Raw genomic sequence first — 17,746 nt, 5'->3', positions numbered from 1 at the left:
ACCATTTGCAAAAGAAGACAACCCAAGGTATTGCTAATGGAGTATGTCCAGTATTTTTTAGCAGCCACTTAGTCACAAACACTGGACAGTGGAGTGGAGTGGAACAGAAATAACCATTTGCCATACTTAATATGTTTACTTTTCGTGCAGTATAATATAACCCAGAGATATAAATGTCTTGCATGCCTCTCAAATCCAAATAAGTGTCGCTAATTTTTGCCTTTTCCCGTATAGCATAACACATACCTACCTCTTGTACAGCTAGCGAGACAAGTAGCACCTAAATGCTCTTACCATAGCCTTAACTTGATGCCAAACATTTTCGGTAGTTAATTGTTTATATGTCTTACTATATTTTTATTTTTATTTTTATTACCGTACAGATGTCTAGTCTTGCCTCCAGCATGGCAACACATAATTTTTCATTTATACTAGACATATCTGCATAAAAAGTTTGTGAATGCAATATCAATGCCATGCCAATGTCATAACATGTCTGAAACTGCAATGTTTGCTCCGCTGTCGAGGGGAGGCAATCTTATCCTTAATATTCTCTTTCAAATCCCCAAACCTAGCAAAGCACCAACTACAGCCCCAAGGGACCTAATAGTTACCTTCCACAGTGGGAACGACAAAGCAGCGGTCCTTACAGCCTTAAGGGGCAAATCGCCTTTCCACTTCGAGAACATGGGTTATCATTCTATGCCGACTTGTCGAGTGGCAATCTAGCCTGGCATAGGTCGCTTCGACCGCTCACCTCCTTGCTCCAACAACAAGGTGTTCGCTACTGCTGGCGCCAATCCCGCATGCTTATAGTCCAGCAAGGGAATGATACGCATTTTATCCAAGACCTCCAGAGCTACTGCGGGATCTGGGTTTACACCCAGGACTCGCTGAAACAACCAGGGAAACTACTCCCCAGACCCACACCTTGGATCTGGCAAGAATCACCACATTCATCCCGCAAGGGGCAACACCTGACTCCTACACGGCTGTGAGAGACTCATACGGCCGTGTGGCGATACTTACTGTTTACTAACTACTGTTTCTAGTGGTTCTGTGGAACTCATTCAATTTCCTACCCCCATAACACCCTAGGCGACCCAGTATAGACCACTCGGTTTGTATATCGCCTCCCACCTCAACAAGATAAGCCCCAATGGCCCAAGGTATGAACATGTGTGCTAAGCACATGCACAACCTACCATCTTTGGAGCGCCGCTCCCCCTTAAACTAACAGCATAAGGCACAGCATTCCGGCAGACTCTTCCAATGACCCGAGCCCCCTCCGGATGCCAGGGTACAATCCAACCGAGGGAATCGGCTGACTGCTAGTCAACCACTGTTTCTGGCTCTAGAAATAACCGTGATCTACAAGGGATCGGCTACCACTAAGCCCCAGATCTATGGTTTTATTATGATTTTGACACGTTGTCTTCTCACCTTTTTGTTCTATATAGCATATAGCAGTGGAAACAATCAGACATGGTTACTGTAATCTTCGCATAAAAGCTTAATGTAACTGCTATAAACCTTACTAACCTTCACTTCACATCACCTGTAAATCTTAAGTTTAATATCTCATGTTCAGCCTGTTTATCATGCTTTTTGCTCTTTACAGAAAAAAAAATTAAAAAGTGCACCTGACTCATATGCCATCTTACTGTATTCACATGTACGATTACAATTCGCTTGTCGATGTTGTTGTGTACATTTACCTGTCACAGCACTCTGATTGGTTTGCTTGAAATCCAACCAATCAGAATGTTGTTATGAGTCATTTTACACAGCGTGGGAAAATTCCACAGAACTCCCATGCTGTGTAAAATGACTCAGAGCATTCTGATTGGTTGGATTTAGTTCTTGTATTCCCCCTCACTATTTTTAGGGTGAGGGGGGTAGGTAGGGGTTTATTAATTTTTGTTTTGGGTGTGGGGTGGCTAGGGGCTTGGGGACCCCTAGTCAAATTTGGGGGGAAGTAACATTTTAATTTAGGTTCCCCCCCTCATTGTTATTTAGGGCCCCCCACCCGTCGCTCAGGGGTGGAGGTCAGGGGGAGGACAATAGGTTCCTACCCCCTCATTCTCATTTAGGGCTACCCACCCAGTGCTCAGGGATGGGGGCCTGGGGGGGGGAGGACAATAGGTCCCCCCCCTCATTGTTATTTAGGGCCTCCACCTGCCGCTCAGGGGTGGGGGTCATTGGGGAGGACAATAGTTCCCCCCCTCATTCTCATTTAGGGCCCCCACCCGCTGCTCAGGGGTGGAGGCCAGGGGGAGGACAATAGGCTCCCCCATTGTTATTTAGGGCCTGCTCCCTTCAGTTTAATAGCTCCCACTCGCGCGGCACAGGTGGAGGCTCGGGAGGTGGGATACTCCACAGGCTGCTCACTGTTTAATAGAGATGCCCCTACTCGCGGTATAGCGAGTAGGGGCTGAATTTACTAGTACTAAGTAATCTTTGCTTAGTATTCCTAAATTTTGCTGAAAGATCAATTTAGGTCTTTCAGCCTTTTGGTAGATAGCTCCCTAATACCGTGGGAATTAGGGAGTTACCTATTAAGCGGCTGCATGAAATTCGAACCGAACAAAGACGCAAATTGCGTTCTAACGAGAATGGAGAAACTGTTCTCATTCTGTTAGGATGAAATTCGGTAGTTTTGCCAGCGTTCTGTCTAAGTGACAGGACGTTCTGGAAAAGTGAAAGAAGGCTTCGCGCAACACGGCGGAAAGGTTAATATTACAGGAAAATTGCTCTGACCACCGGAAATGAAGCACACTTTGCTCCTCCGCTGGTCAGAGATGGTCAGGTGTAGGAAACCTCCATAAGACAAGTAGTCCCTACTTTGTCTTATGTTTTAAAGAAAACTAGAGCAGACATGAAGAAATGAAGAACAGACTCTGAGAGAGGGAGAGAAGAGGAATCGATTAGGGAAAGGTAAATTCGGCATGACAGTGCCGCTTTAACTACAGAGATACAAGATTGAAAAGGCTTACATTAAAATAAGTGTGACCCTGCAAAGGTTTTAAACCCACAAACTGTGTTATGATATATGCTATGCTATTTTCACTTTTCTATATGGGGTATTACAAGGAATTATCTACTAGTCTACTACTAATGGTCATTTCACATGCAAGATAAGTTTTACATATTATTTTATACTATATTTGTCCGTTCGTTTTGCTTTTAAAGCACTCTTATTACTTAACCAGCACCTCACTTTAACTTTGGAAACATTACATATATTTGCAAATACTGGATATTATTTTATGCTCAAACTAGTATTGATATTAGCTATACTGACCACTTTCACTTATTGCTGCTATTGGATTGTGAACATGTGTGGTTTGCTGCCCCTTACTAATCAGCTTTATTTGCCTTATATCCCACAGCATACAGGTCTCAGCATGGCTGCCACTTTGCCCCAGATGTAATCATCGGTGACTCTAAACTTTCCGAGGCCTTAGGTAAAGCTTGCACTTGAGGCCCTGGAGATGGCCATATGTGATGGCAGTATGTGACGTCTGTGTGCAGGGCCGGCCTTAGGCATTTAGACGCCCTGTGCGAAAAATCTTCACAGCGCCCCCCCCCCCGTCATCCATGTATGCTCTAATGTTTGTGTTGTCTGTGTATGTGATAGTAGGTGTGATGACTGTGTGTGATATGTATGCTATGTGTGATATTTGTAATGGGTGTATTAACAGTGTGTGATATGCATGTATTGGTTGTATGTGACACACACACACACACACACACACACAGAGTCAGACGGCCATACACACACACACAGGAAGACATCCACACACACACACAGGCAGACAGTCATACACACACACACAGACACACAAAGGCAGACAGTCTCACAAACACACACAGACACACACAGGCAGACAGTCAGTCATACACACAGACAGTAATACACACAGAGGCAGACAGCCATACACACAGAGGCAGACAGCGATACACACAGAAGCAGTCATACACACAGAAGCAGTCATACACACAATCACACACACAGAGGCAGACAGTAATACACACAGACACACACACAGAGGCAGACAGTAATACACACAGACACACAGTGGCAGACAGTCATACACACACAGGCAGACAGTCATACACACAGACACACACACAGAGGCAGACAGTAATACACACAGTGGCAGACAGTCATATACACACACACACAGACACACACAGGCAGACAGTCAGTCATACACACAGACACAGACAGTAATACACACAGACACACACAGTCATACACACAGACACACACAGAGGCAGACAGTCATACACACAGACACACAGAGGCAGTAATACACACAGGCAGACAGTCATACACACAGACACACAGAGGCAGACAGTCATACACACACACACACAGACAATAATACACACAGGCAGAGAGTCACACTCACCTGACAATCCCACAGTTACCTGTGGAGTTCATTGTGGAGGCAGTGCAGCTCCTGGTGACTGTTTGGTGGGGAAGCAGGGACTCCTTCCTGCTTCCCCTGCAGCAGTTTTCCGGCGCTTTTAGCTCCGCCCCCGCCGCACGGTAAGCTCCGCCCCCGCTGCAAATGTAAAAAAAAAAATATATATATATATTTTTTTTTTTAAATCCCTGTGCGGCCGCACAGCTCGCACACCCCTAAGGCCGGCCCTGTCTGTGTGTTAGCTTTACGACTCCTACAATCCAATCATCCGCTCATAATCCTCTAAACCTCTCCAGCCCTAACAACAAGACTCCTATAATTAGGATTTATTTTAGCTATGGTGAAGGAATAATCTAAATTGTATTAATGTCAGGACTCAGGAGATTAATATTTGCTTTACCTTCTTTACTGAATTTTCCAGGCGCAAAGAGATAGTTAACATAACTTTTCAAAAACAACCAATCAGAGAAAAGAACAGTAGAACAAAACTCTCAGACAGATCCTCCAATTTCCCTTTTCTTTGATGAGGTCGAGCAGGAGAGCATGAAATCCAACAGAGTCAACCGGAAGCAGACACAACCGATATTCTTATAATCGATATAAGAATATCGATTGTGTCAAACTGCAAAGAAAGAGAGACATTGTGAAAGTAAACTGCCAAGTCAGAACTTCATGCAAGTCACAGCATTACAGTAGCATATAAAACAGTGCAAACACTGACGGCACAGGTGAGAGACACCTACCCACTCTTCCTCAAAACCTGGGAACCGTGGGAAGACTACGCCAACCGCTGAGTGAATCGAACACGTGGACCTGTATCATCCCCCCCCCCCAGGCTGTGGTAAGTTACACCGCCTCCCTCTTTTCTCTCCCAGCTCTCTGCTATCCCCTCCCTCCACTAATCATTGTCCTCCCCTCCCCCCCTCTAATTCCCTTTCCCCCTTCTCCACTCCCCTCCCGAGGTTGGAAAACTGTGATTTGCTCTAAAAATCTAATTCATGCATGGCGAGTACCTAAAAAAAGGGCCAGTACAAACAAGTGAGCCAACAGATACCCAAAAATACAGGACACCCACAAGCAAGCAAACAAATCTTGCGTGATCTCGTGTGATTGGGTACTCACATCCCGTAATTTATGTCTAGCTTGGTTCACAAAAAAGTAGCCGCAAATGGGGAGTTCACCTGACAGAGGAAATCCTATAACACACCAGCATCCCCCCCATGTTATTCTATACCGTATTCTTACACTGCGGTACAACATGCCCTATTAGCTATAGACGACGCATGTACTCTTTGACTTTATAACAAAAACCCTTGACAAGTGGTACAAAGAATGTCACTCGTTTGAATGATACATGTGGTATAAGAATATCGATTGTGTACCATTGTTTATGTGTATTGCGTACCATATGGCTTTTGCATAAGCCCGAATCTTCAGGTTATATTGCCAACTTCGTCAAGATGAAAAATAAAGAATTAAAAAAAAAAACAGTGCAAACAATCACATATAGGTAACATGCACAACAACACAGGAGTCCAACAGAGACAAACCGCAGAACAACCACAAACTCCAAAAAGAGAATGAGGAACCCGGGAGGGAAGCGAAAGGAAAAACAAGCGGGGGGAAATATCAGTCTCCTGTCTTTAATACAATTTAGATTATTCCTTCACCAAGGCTAGAATAATCCCATATTTTATGGCAAGACAGGAGGCTTAATATTTGCCATTTTAAAGCCCAGACATAATGGCAGAAGAAGCATGGAAGCGCAGACAAAAATAAAATGTGCAAAATGTCGACTCTACACCAATCTGCGTAAGGGACCCACCAGATTCCAGAGCTGGCGACACTGCAGCACACCGTACACAATGCACCCTTAAGGACCTCTCCATGCCAGCAGAGGCAAGGAGTCATTGAACCTAACAAGCCTGTAACAGCTGCACGCAGGAAATCAAGAGCTGCCAACGGGTAGAGGACTGAAGAGACGAGGTCGCGGAGATATAGGTCAGTAGACAACGAGGCACACAAAGACCTGCCTATGTGACGGACTGAGGTGTCCTTCCCAATGCAAAAGCCCTGAGAAGGAATATTAGCTGCCGAAATGGCAGACCGTAAGATATTAACAGTCTGGTAAGGAGAAATTTGGAGGCAGAAAGCAGTAGCAGGGTCTTCAGTACAACTCCAGAAGTAGAGGGAACCATGGCAGATTATCCCAAAGTGGTGTGATCAGGAGATTAATACATATTGCCATGGAAAGATTGTCTACCCATATACGGATTGAGCTATCCCTAACCTCCATGACAAATCGCTTGCAACGCACAGCACAGGGGACTTGAATACCATCTGCTTGGAGGTAATCTCACAAACAAATGTGAATTGATTGTAGAACAATGCCAAAATATTTAAGTCTATTTAGCCATCTGTGTATGTGGCAGAACCAAACTGACTTCTACAACAAGAAGCATGGACTGGGAGCATCAAAGAGGTTGTGTAACCTCTAGATAGGATGGCCACGGCCCTACTCTGACAAGAAAAAAAAATGTATTTTTGTCACTTTCATAGATTCCCAAGGGTTAGAATTTTATTCTTAGAACACAGAAACTATAGCATGTATTACTCTTCCGAGCTGGTTAATGTATTGTCGTCTAATTGTTCTGTTTTCACTCTCATGGAACTCTACTGAATAGAAAAATGAACGGTAAGAATATTTATAATATGGACTACTTTGTTCTTTATTGTGCAGATACCTTATATATACACCAAGGTGTAATTTGAATCTCTGTCTCTGTGCTGTTTAAATATTTGGATCTTCTCATACTACTGTGTTTCTGCTCATCTTCCTTCTAACACTGCATTCTATCTATGACTTCATAAACATCTACAACTCTTACTACATTTACTAAACATGGCACTTTCTCCCTCTGCCCATTCTCAATGTCATCAGACTTGTACCAAAAAAAATACAAAGTATATTCATTACGACAACAGTGAAGATTTGAGGGTTCACAGACCTGCTTTATTAGCACATACCATTGGTGTTATTCCTGAATAATGGACAAAGCAGTTGCAAAATTGAAGCCAAAACAGTTGAACAGAAAAATTAGAGGATTGTTGAATAATTTTTGCAGTTTGGTTATTTTGGCCAAGCTCACCCTTTGACTGTGCGGTTATAGGATGCTGTTGATGCAAATCTTAAATAACAGAAATAGGAAATATGCCATATACACGATTAATATTTATAATAGTTTGTATCTTCAAATTAGTATACCATACAAAATATTTGTATGGTGTGTCCAGTCAGGTTAGAAATATATGCAATCTTTATATTCCTTGCAAGTTGGTCAGCAATCAAGCAATGACTTATGGGAAATACAGTTCGGTCCAGAAATATTTTGACAAGCTTTGTTATTCTGGATGTTTACCAAAATACATTTTAGTTACAGTTACATAATGAATATGGACTTAAAGTGCAGTCTCTAAGCTGTAATTTGAGGGTATTTGCATCGAAATTGGAGGAAGTGATTAGGAATTACAGCTGGATTCCATATGTAGCCCCCTCTTTTCTAAGGGACCAAAAGTAATTGGACAATTGACTAAAAGCTGTTTCATGGACAGGTGTGGGCTATTTCCTTGTTATTTCTTCATCAATTAAGCAGGTAAAATGTCTGGAGTTGATTTTAGGTGTGGCATTCACATTTGGAAACTATTGCTGTGACCCCACAACATGCAATCAAAGTAGGTCTCAATGCATGTAAAACAGGCCATCCTTAGGCTGAAAAAAATATCAAAAAAATCAGAGACAGCAAGAACATCAGGAGTGGCCATATCAATGGTTTGGTACATTCTGAGAAAAAAATAAAGAATGCACTGGTGAGCTCTGCAACAAAATAAGGCCTGGACGCCCACAGAAAACAAAAGTGGTGGATGATCATAGGATCCTTTCCATGGTAAAGAAAAACCCCGTCACAACATCCAGCCAAGTGAAGAACACTCTCCAGGAGATAGGCATATCATTATCCATATCTAAAGCTATAAAGAGAAGACTTCACAAGAGCAATTACAAAGGAATCCTCACAACGTGCAAAACCATTCATAAGCCTCAAGAATAGAAGGCCAGATTAAACATTGCCAAAAAACAGCTAGAAAAGCACACTTCAGGAAGAGCATTCTTTGGACAAAGATCAATCTGTACCAGAATGACAGAAAGAAAAAAAAATATGGAGAAGGCTTGGAACGGCTCATGATCTGAACCATACCACATTATCTGTAAAACACGGTGAGGGCAGTGTGATGGCATGCATGGCTTCCAATGGCACTGGGTCACTAGTGTTTATTGATGATGTGACAGAAGACAGAAGCAGATGGGTGGATTCTGAAGTGTGTAGGGATATATTTTCTGCTCAGATTCAGCCAAATTCAGTGATGGTGATTTGACGGTGTTTCATTTTACAGATTGACAATGATCCAAAACACGCAATGAAAGCAGCCCATGAGTTTTTTAGGGCAAAGAAGTGAAATATTCTGCAAAGGCCGAGATCACCTGATCTCAATCTGATCGACCATGCATTTCACTTGCTGAAGACAAACTAAGGACAGCTGCAGTAAAGACCTGGCAAAGCATCACAAAGGTGGTAAAATCCAGCATTTAGTGATGTCCATGAGTTCCAGACTTCAAGCAGTCATTGCCTGGATAGGATCCTCGACAAAGTATTATAAATTAACATTTAATATATGATTTTTTTTAATTTGTCCAATTACATTCGAAAAAAGGGTACATTGTATGTAAATAAACGTTTTATACAATATTTTTGTTCAACCCCTTGAATTAAAGTTGAAGGCCTGCACTTCAATTGCATCTCGGTTGTTTCATTTCAAATCCATTGTGGTTGCATACAGAGCCAAAATTATGAAAATTCAGCTAGTGTCCAAATATTTCCAGACCAAACTGTAGATTATCTTATTAGATAGCTAGGACTTTATGAAATCATTGCTTTTCCATGCTCCTGCCTCTAGAAACTCTGATTCAAATTATACCGTATACATCTTAATCTAATCTGATTAACTCGGGATACAAAGCAGCCCTCGAAAAAAATCTATGCCAGCCCCATAAGTCATTGCGCCATATATTGTCGCATGTAATATGTAAGGCTATGTCTTGCCACCCCCGATGATTGGGTAATATATATAAATATATAATTTTTTTTCCCAAGTAAGTGGGTTAATCTCATAAGAGCAGACATTAGACTGTGAGAGTAGGACCTGCCAAAGATGGGGTACATTGACGTTGTGGCAGGCTTATGCAATGTATGATCATATAATGTAACTAAATCCCCATTATTTTTTGCCTAGATAAGGTGTTTTTAAACAAAACCTTTTAAAAACTAATACAATCTGTCAACATTGAAGTTGCTGTTTAGTAGATAGGAGAGTGCGCTGGATCTTGTGTATTGTTTATTGTATAATATGGCCCCCAGCAGCACCCCATTTAAGCATGTTTAGGTGAGTGCAACCATCCCCCCATGTTTCCTATATATATTTGGGAGTCTAGCCCACTCCTTGGTTTTGCACCCCTCCCTGTCACAGGTGCCTCATCTCAGGTCCCTATTTAGCCTTGTACTGCAGAGAGCCTCAGATGGAATTTTTTTTCCCAAGTAAGTGGGTTAATCTCATAAGAGCAGACATTAGACTGTGAGAGTAGGACCTGCCAAAGATGGGGTACATTGACGTTGTGGCAGGCTTATGCAATGTATGATCATATAATGTAACTAAATCCCCATTATTTTTTGCCTAGATAAGGTGTTTTTAAACAAAACCTTTTAAAAACTAATACAATCTGTCAACATTGAAGTTGCTGTTTAGTAGATAGGAGAGTGCGCTGGATCTTGTGTATTGTTTATTGTATATATATATATATATATATATATATATATATATATATATATATAAAAATATATATATATATATATATATTGCTTTTTCTAATATAAAATATTTGTCCTTTCAGAGTAAAATTTTTAATTATACAGCTGTCAGGATCACTATTGTGCTTTACACAATTTTGTGTATTTGGGTCTGGCTGGGATTGAACCTGAGTTTCCTGCATCCCAGTCAGTATCCTTACATTGGGCTCCACGCATCTTTGACTGTTTCTGGTTGTTCTTGGTATCCTGTGATCTGAGCCTGTATGACACACCTGTTCCTGGATTCCTTGATGATTGGCCGAGACTCCCTATTTAAACCCCGCAAGGCTGGTTCTCGTTGTCAGATCGTGTTTCCTGTTCCTGTTTGGTTTCACTGCTGTTCATCTGACTCCTGGTTTTGATCCCCTGCTCGTCTACCGTTTTCGCCTGATTGCTGCCCGTCCTGACTTCTGATTCTGATACTGACTACTCTTCTGGATATCCCTTGTCTGTACTGCGTTCCAGGAAGCACTGGTTATTTCAGTCCCAGTGCACTGTGTCACAGCCTTGGGGATTTCTGTCCTGAGTCCCCTCGGTCTGTGTCGAATTGTAAAGGGTGCCTTAACTCTGCGTGCCGGACTCCCACTCCAGGTAAGATCCGTGACAACAGCAAGTATACTCACATGCAGACACAGACAATCTCACTGACACACACAAGCTCATTGATACACAGCCTCATAGACAAACAATCTCACTGATATACATAAGCTCATTGACATAAAAACACAAACTCACTCACTAGCAGGCACCCACACACACATGCAAGTGAGCTCACTCACTATCAGGCGCACACACACACACACACACACACCTTAATGTAGTGGTTCTGGTGTTTATAGCCTGCAGGTTTTTCAATGTAAACACCGACTTTTTATATTGGCAGTGTTTATATTGCTTGCTAGCTAGTGACACCTCTAGTGACAGTCACCAGAGGTGCTTACTGCTCAAATCCCTTGTTTATCAGCTGAAGACCAGATCAGACGGCTCTCTCAAACTTTTTCCTAAATTGGTCTACAGGAACGAACTATGCCTTTTCCCCCTGCTTGCAATGTTTCCACGTTGCCTGCTTCAACTACGTTGACAACAGGGCGTGTAGGTGATTGTGACCTCTCTATGGCAGTCACAACCATGGTGCCGTCATCTGTTGAATATGACAGTAGATTTTCCTCGCCTTCTCCCATTGTACAATTCTCTCCTCCAAGACCCGGGTGGGCAGTTTACCCACTTCCTCCAGGGCCTTCTACTTCTTATGGTGTGGCTGATTTCGGGGGACCTTGGTCAATCCCCCAGGTGTTTCGCAATCTACTCTCAGACTTCTCGAGAATGCATGGGTACCCGGCACAAGGCAAGCTTATAAGTCTGCTTGGGATGCATGGAATGCATGGAATGGTTGGTGCCTGGAAAGAGATTTGATTCCCCTATCAGCTCCTTTAACATCCATCTTACATTTTCTGACTTCTCTTTTTGAATCAGGGAAAGAATACTGCATGATCAACCTTTACCGTTCTTCTAGAAATTGATGTTATCCCTATCGGTTGACATCACTTTGTCACCTCCTTCGCGGAGTGCGTTTTTTCCCATCCTCCTTTACCTAGCTATTCTTCTCTCTGGGATGTTTCTCTTGTCCTCAACTTTCTGGAGTCATGGCCAGACAATGGATTACTATCCCTCAAACAACTCTCTGCTAAATAAGTCATGCTCTTTTGTCTAATCTCATGCAAAAGAGTCTCTGACATACGTGCTATTGATGGATTATGACTCTAGCTGGCATCGATACTTCCATATTCTCTCCCTTATTTGGTGAGTGGTGCTATGGCTTCTAAAGCTTCAGCAGTCGGCTGACGTTTAGATTATATTTTGCGAGCTGCTGACTGGTCATTTGAATCTACATTTGATTTTTATTACAATCCGATTCAACATTTTGCAGGAACAATCATTTCACATCTTTAAACTAGCATAATAGGAACCTCTGTGTCTTAATAAAATTACCAGATTTTACTATTTCATAACGTAAAGTCATGATTTTATTAATGACCAGGAGACGAGTATTATCCCTCCCTTCCCAGATGACACATTGACTGGGTAAGATGTTGCTTTACGGTAAGTCTTTTTCTTTTCAGTTGAAGTTAAAGAGTCGTTGAACAGACAATAGTACAGTTTCAGTATATAGTGCAACAACATATGCATCATGTTAATTCTTTTTTTTTGTGTATATGAATTTGTTTGCTAGGTTCCCTCATGTCTGCGCCATGATATGTTTTACTAGGATTGGAGGGTGCTTGGTAAGAGCGGGATGCGCCCTGATTTCTGGCGATATAGGGCTTGTTAAATAGTTACTGAAGGTGCTTGTGCTTAAGAGACGTCGCTCGGCCTGAGGAGCGGTCAGTGACCTAAGGCGTATGTCGTGATAGTTGGTATAAGAGCAGGCCGTATTAGGTCTGTCTCAGGGCGTGCTAGTAATAGCTTGTATCAACGTGAATGGGAGCTTTGCACGACCCGTTAAATGTTAAAGGGGGAGTGCATTTTAGGCTAGGTGTCTGACTGTGCGCTTACGGAGCCAGTTAGAAGGTATTTACAAATTATAAAACACATAAAGTAAATGCAAACTTAAACTGAGTGGACATCACGGCAGTGTGACCATGGAGACAAAATTAGCAAAAACTGAACAGTAGGTGTGAACACAAAGTACCGGTTTAGCAACGGTCGTCATCTTCAGGCAGGAGGTTCGGAGGTGTTCGGTTCAAGTCCCCTTGGTACGAAAGGTCTGATATTGGCCACATTCCACTTTGGGCCTTGCACTGCTTGTGAAGCTGTAGTCGGCACCCCGAGAGCTTCGAGGAAAGCCGGAGCATCCGACACATGAAAAAGAGGGTGCATCTTGCCTTCTTTCTCCGCCAACAGGTGATGAGGTCCCCACCTGTACTGTATGGAATTGTCCCGGAGCTGCTGCGTGATTTGTTTGAAAGATCTCCTCCATGTAAGTGTGTGTCTGGAGCAATCCCTAAAGAATGCCAGGTGAGCCCCTTCAAAGGGAACTGTTGGAGAGCCTCTAGCCACCCCCATGATCACCCCTCGGTCAGAGTCTCTCACAAATTTGATTAAGACATCGCTCGGGGCTTCTTTTGGTGCTTTGCTGGTTTTGGGTAGACGAAAGCAGGAGTCAATTCCCAGCTGTTTTACTTGTTTAGGCAAAAGGAGGGTGGCTATAAGCCGTCTGCAATAATGAGGCAGCTCAGCCTCAGTGATGGTTTCGGGGATTCCCCGGATTCTCAGGTTGCGTGCTTTAGACCTGTCCTCCATGTTGGCTATTTGTGCTGTTAGTGAGGTACATTGCTGCTGCAGGGAGTGCAAGTAGTATCTGCGGTCATTTGTGCCGCTCCAATATTTTGGACAGTTACTTCTACCGCGTTCACCTTGCTGGTAAGCGTGGAGACCTTCCCTCGTACCTGCGCCATGTCAGCCTGGAACATAGCTTGGATGTCCTTCATCAGGGCCTTTATGTCGGCTTTTGTGGCCGGGGCTGTGTCCCCCAGTTCCATGTGTGCCATGGGCTTCGTCCGAGCCGGAGCAAGTAAGTCGATCGCCAGGCCGTCGTCGTCCGACGAGTGAGAGGAGTAGGCCTCAGCTCGCGCCATCTTTGGGAAGTCTGGCCGCATGGCCGTGCGCATGTAAGTCCCAATATCCTGGGAACCGGGGCCGGGGTCCGCTCGAGACTTTTTGGTCTTCTTCCCCATGTTTTAAGGCACTCTTGGAGCTGTTTAGAGTCGGGCAGTATGCAGTTTTATTGTCCGATTTTGGTCAGTTGCGGGTTTAGCAGACGGAGCTGTGGTAATGTGCGTCTTGCTTTCTCTGTGTCAGGGTACCTGAAGCCTCTACCTCTAAGAGAGGTAGAGACTTAGAAGTTTATCCGTCCGGACGGCATGTCTCCTCGGTTCCTCGCGGTTCACCCGGTCTTGCAAACGCCGGCCGCGAGGGATCCACTTCCTTTTATACCAGGAGGCTCAGAGGCCGACGTCATGACGCCAACCCGGAACACCCTGTCACTCAAATCAGTGGAGACGAATCAGGACTCGCCGGAGGCGTGTCTTCTCTCCCTAACCAGCATACTTAACAGTGGCTATCTCATTCACTCATTGCCCTGTCGTGGTTCTAGTCCGCCTAGTCACACAGTGCTTTGTTATTCTCTTGTCTTTTGGTTCCGACCCGGCTTTGATATTTACTCTCCTGTCTTTCTGTTATCCTTGACCCGGCTTGTCTCTCGCTTACCTGTCTTCTCGTTCCCTCGACCTCGGCTTGTCTCTGACCATTCTATCGTAGTTATACGTTAAGTCCGGCCATTCTAAGGACCGGTATACGTATCTGCTACTCTTTGTACTCTGCGTGTTGGATCCCTGACCCGATCCTGACATTACGACAGGGCCATGGATCCTGCAGGTACAAATTGTCAGCTTGGTTCTCCCGATCCTAGGTTTGACGCCATGGATCATAGGATGGATCAGATGGCTCTAGCACTACAGGCGCTGCTGTCTCGTCCTATTAATCCACCTGAAGAGATGCGTAATATGTCTGCTTCTTCTGTGGGTTCAGGGCTAGAGGTAGTTACTGTAGGTGCTTCTTCCCGAGTTACCCCACCTGTACGTTATGCTGGTTCTCCTGAAAGGTGTCGTGGCTTTTTGAACCAGATTAGTATTCATTTCGAACTACAGCCTCGTTCATACCCTACTGATAGGGCAAAAGTGGGATTTATTATTACCTTACTCATTGAGAAAGCTCTGAGATGGGCTAATCCGTTGTGGGAGAATGATAATCCATTAGTCTATAACTATAATGCCTTTGTAGCTGCTTTTAAAAGAACTTTTGATCCCCCTGGCAGGAGGGTCAATGCAGCCAGATTACTGTTGCGCCTTAGACAAGACAACCAAACACTTGTGGATTACGCACTAGAGTTCAGGTCTTTGGCGGCAGAGGTAAAATGGAATGAACAGGCCTATATAGACGTATTCTTAAATGGATTATCTGATGTAATACTTGATGAGGTAGCGACAAGAGAGCTTCCCGAGAATCTGGAGGACTTAATTTCCTTTATCTCTCGTATTGACGAACGTCTAAGGGAGAGACAAAATACTCGAGATAGAACCGGTAAATCTTCCTTTACACTAGCACCATCATTTCAAATTTCTGAGACCAAAAATCCACAGGTTTCAGAACCTATGCAGTTAGGCCTTACTCGTCTATCAGAGGAGGAGAGACAGTACAGGAGAAGGGAGGGACTGTGTATGTATTGTGGGGCCAGAGGTCATGTACGTTTGAGCTGTCCCAGTCGTCCGGGAAACGCTCGCACCTAAGTTTCTCTAGAGGACAGACCTTGGGTGTTTCGATTTTGTCCTCTACTCATAACTACAAAGAACATAGACTCCTATTACCGGTCTCTTTAACTTGGGAGAAGGGAACTTTAGAGACTATGGCATTGATAGACTCCGGCGCTGCTGAGAGTTTTATCGACCAAGAGTTTCTCACCAAACACACTATCCCATCCCAGTTAAGGAGGACACCCTTGGCTGTTGAAGCCATTGATGGTAGACCTTTAGTTGAGCCTGTGATTTTCCGGGAGACCATACCTCTTTACTTAACTATTGGTATTCTACACAAGGAGGAAATATCCCTACTACTCATTTCATCTCCTTCTGTTCCCATAGTCCTGGGATACTCCTGGCTTAAGAGACATAACCCCGTTATAGATTGGAGATCAGGGGAAATAGTTTCGTGGGGTCAGGATTGTCAAGAGAATTGTTTAAAGAAAGTGTCACCTCTTTGTAGTGTCAACTCACTTAATAACGCTACCGACTCTACCAAAGTACAGATACCGTCCCTGTATCAAGATTTAAAGGCAGTATTTGACAAAGGAAAGGCTGATACCTTACCACCACATAGGCCTTTTGATTGCAAAATTAATTTACTTTCTGGTACCATGCCCCCCAGGGGTCATGTATACCCTTTGTCTACGAATGAAAACTTAGTTCTAGAGGAGTATATTCGTGAGAACCTAGACAAGGGGTTCATTAGAAGATCCTCCTCTCCTGCTGGGGCTGGATTTTTTTTTGTTAAAAAGAAGGATGGTTCTTTAAGACCCTGCATTGACTACCGAGGTCTTAACAAGATAACCATCAGAAATGTATATCCGATTCCCTTGATCACCGAGCTTTTTGATCGATTAAAAAGTTCTAAAATTTTCACTAAGTTAGACCTTAGAGGTGCTTATAATTTGGTGAGAATTCACGACGGTGACGAGTGGAAAACTGCATTCAATACTCGATATGGGCACTATGAGTATACTGTAATGCCTTTTGGTCTCTGCAATGCCCCGGCGGTATTTCAGGACCTTATTAATGAGGTTCTTAGGGAGTTTCAAGATGACTGTGTGATTGTATACCTTGATGATATACTTATTCATTCCAGGGATATTGAGACTCACCACGGACAAGTCAGAAGGGTTTTACACAAACTTCTTCAGCATGGCTTATACTGCAAACTAGAGAAATGCAGCTTTGACCAATCCCAAACTACCTTTCTTGGTTATGTGATTTCTGGGGAAGGGTTTGAAATGGACCCGGAGAAGCTCCAATCCATATTAGATTGGCCTTTACCTAAGGGTCTCAAGGCTATCCAGAGATTTATTGGTTTCTCCAATTACTACAGACGTTTCATTAAGGGATACTCCTCTATCATCGCTCCCATCACCAATATGACCAAACAAGGGGCTGACACTAAGAATTGGTCTACTGAAGCACTTCTGGCTTTTAAGACACTCAAGGAGCTGTTTGCTTCCGCACCAATTTTAGTTCACCCTGATACTACACTACCTTTCCTACTCGAAGTTGACGCTTCTGAGACAGGTATAGGGGCTGTTCTGTCCCAAAGGTTGGGTGTAGATAAACCATTACATCCTTGTGGATACTTTTCCAAAAAGTTGTCAGGTACTGAAAGCAGATATGACATTGGTGACAGGGAACTACTAGCGGTTATAATGGCCTTGAAGGAGTGGAGACATTTATTGGAGGGTACTTTGCATCCTGTTACTATTTTGACAGATCATAAAAACTTATCCTATATTGGAGAGGCTAAACGACTATCATCTAGACAGGCTCGTTGGTCCATATTTCTCACTCACTTCAACTACGTACTCACATATAGGCCAGGTTCTAAGAATTCTAAAGCCGACGCCTTATCTCGCCAGTATGAACCTGCTGCCGTATCTGAACCGGTTTTGTCCTCTATAGTACCCAAGTGTAACATTATTGCTAACACTACTCTCAAAGTCCATTCTCCGCTACTTGATCAGATAAGGAGCTTGCA

Source organism: Pelobates fuscus, chromosome 7 (genome assembly GCF_036172605.1).
Source record: "Pelobates fuscus isolate aPelFus1 chromosome 7, aPelFus1.pri, whole genome shotgun sequence".
Classification (NCBI taxonomy): domain Eukaryota; kingdom Metazoa; phylum Chordata; class Amphibia; order Anura; family Pelobatidae; genus Pelobates; species Pelobates fuscus.
This window is presented reverse-complemented; position numbering follows the sequence as displayed.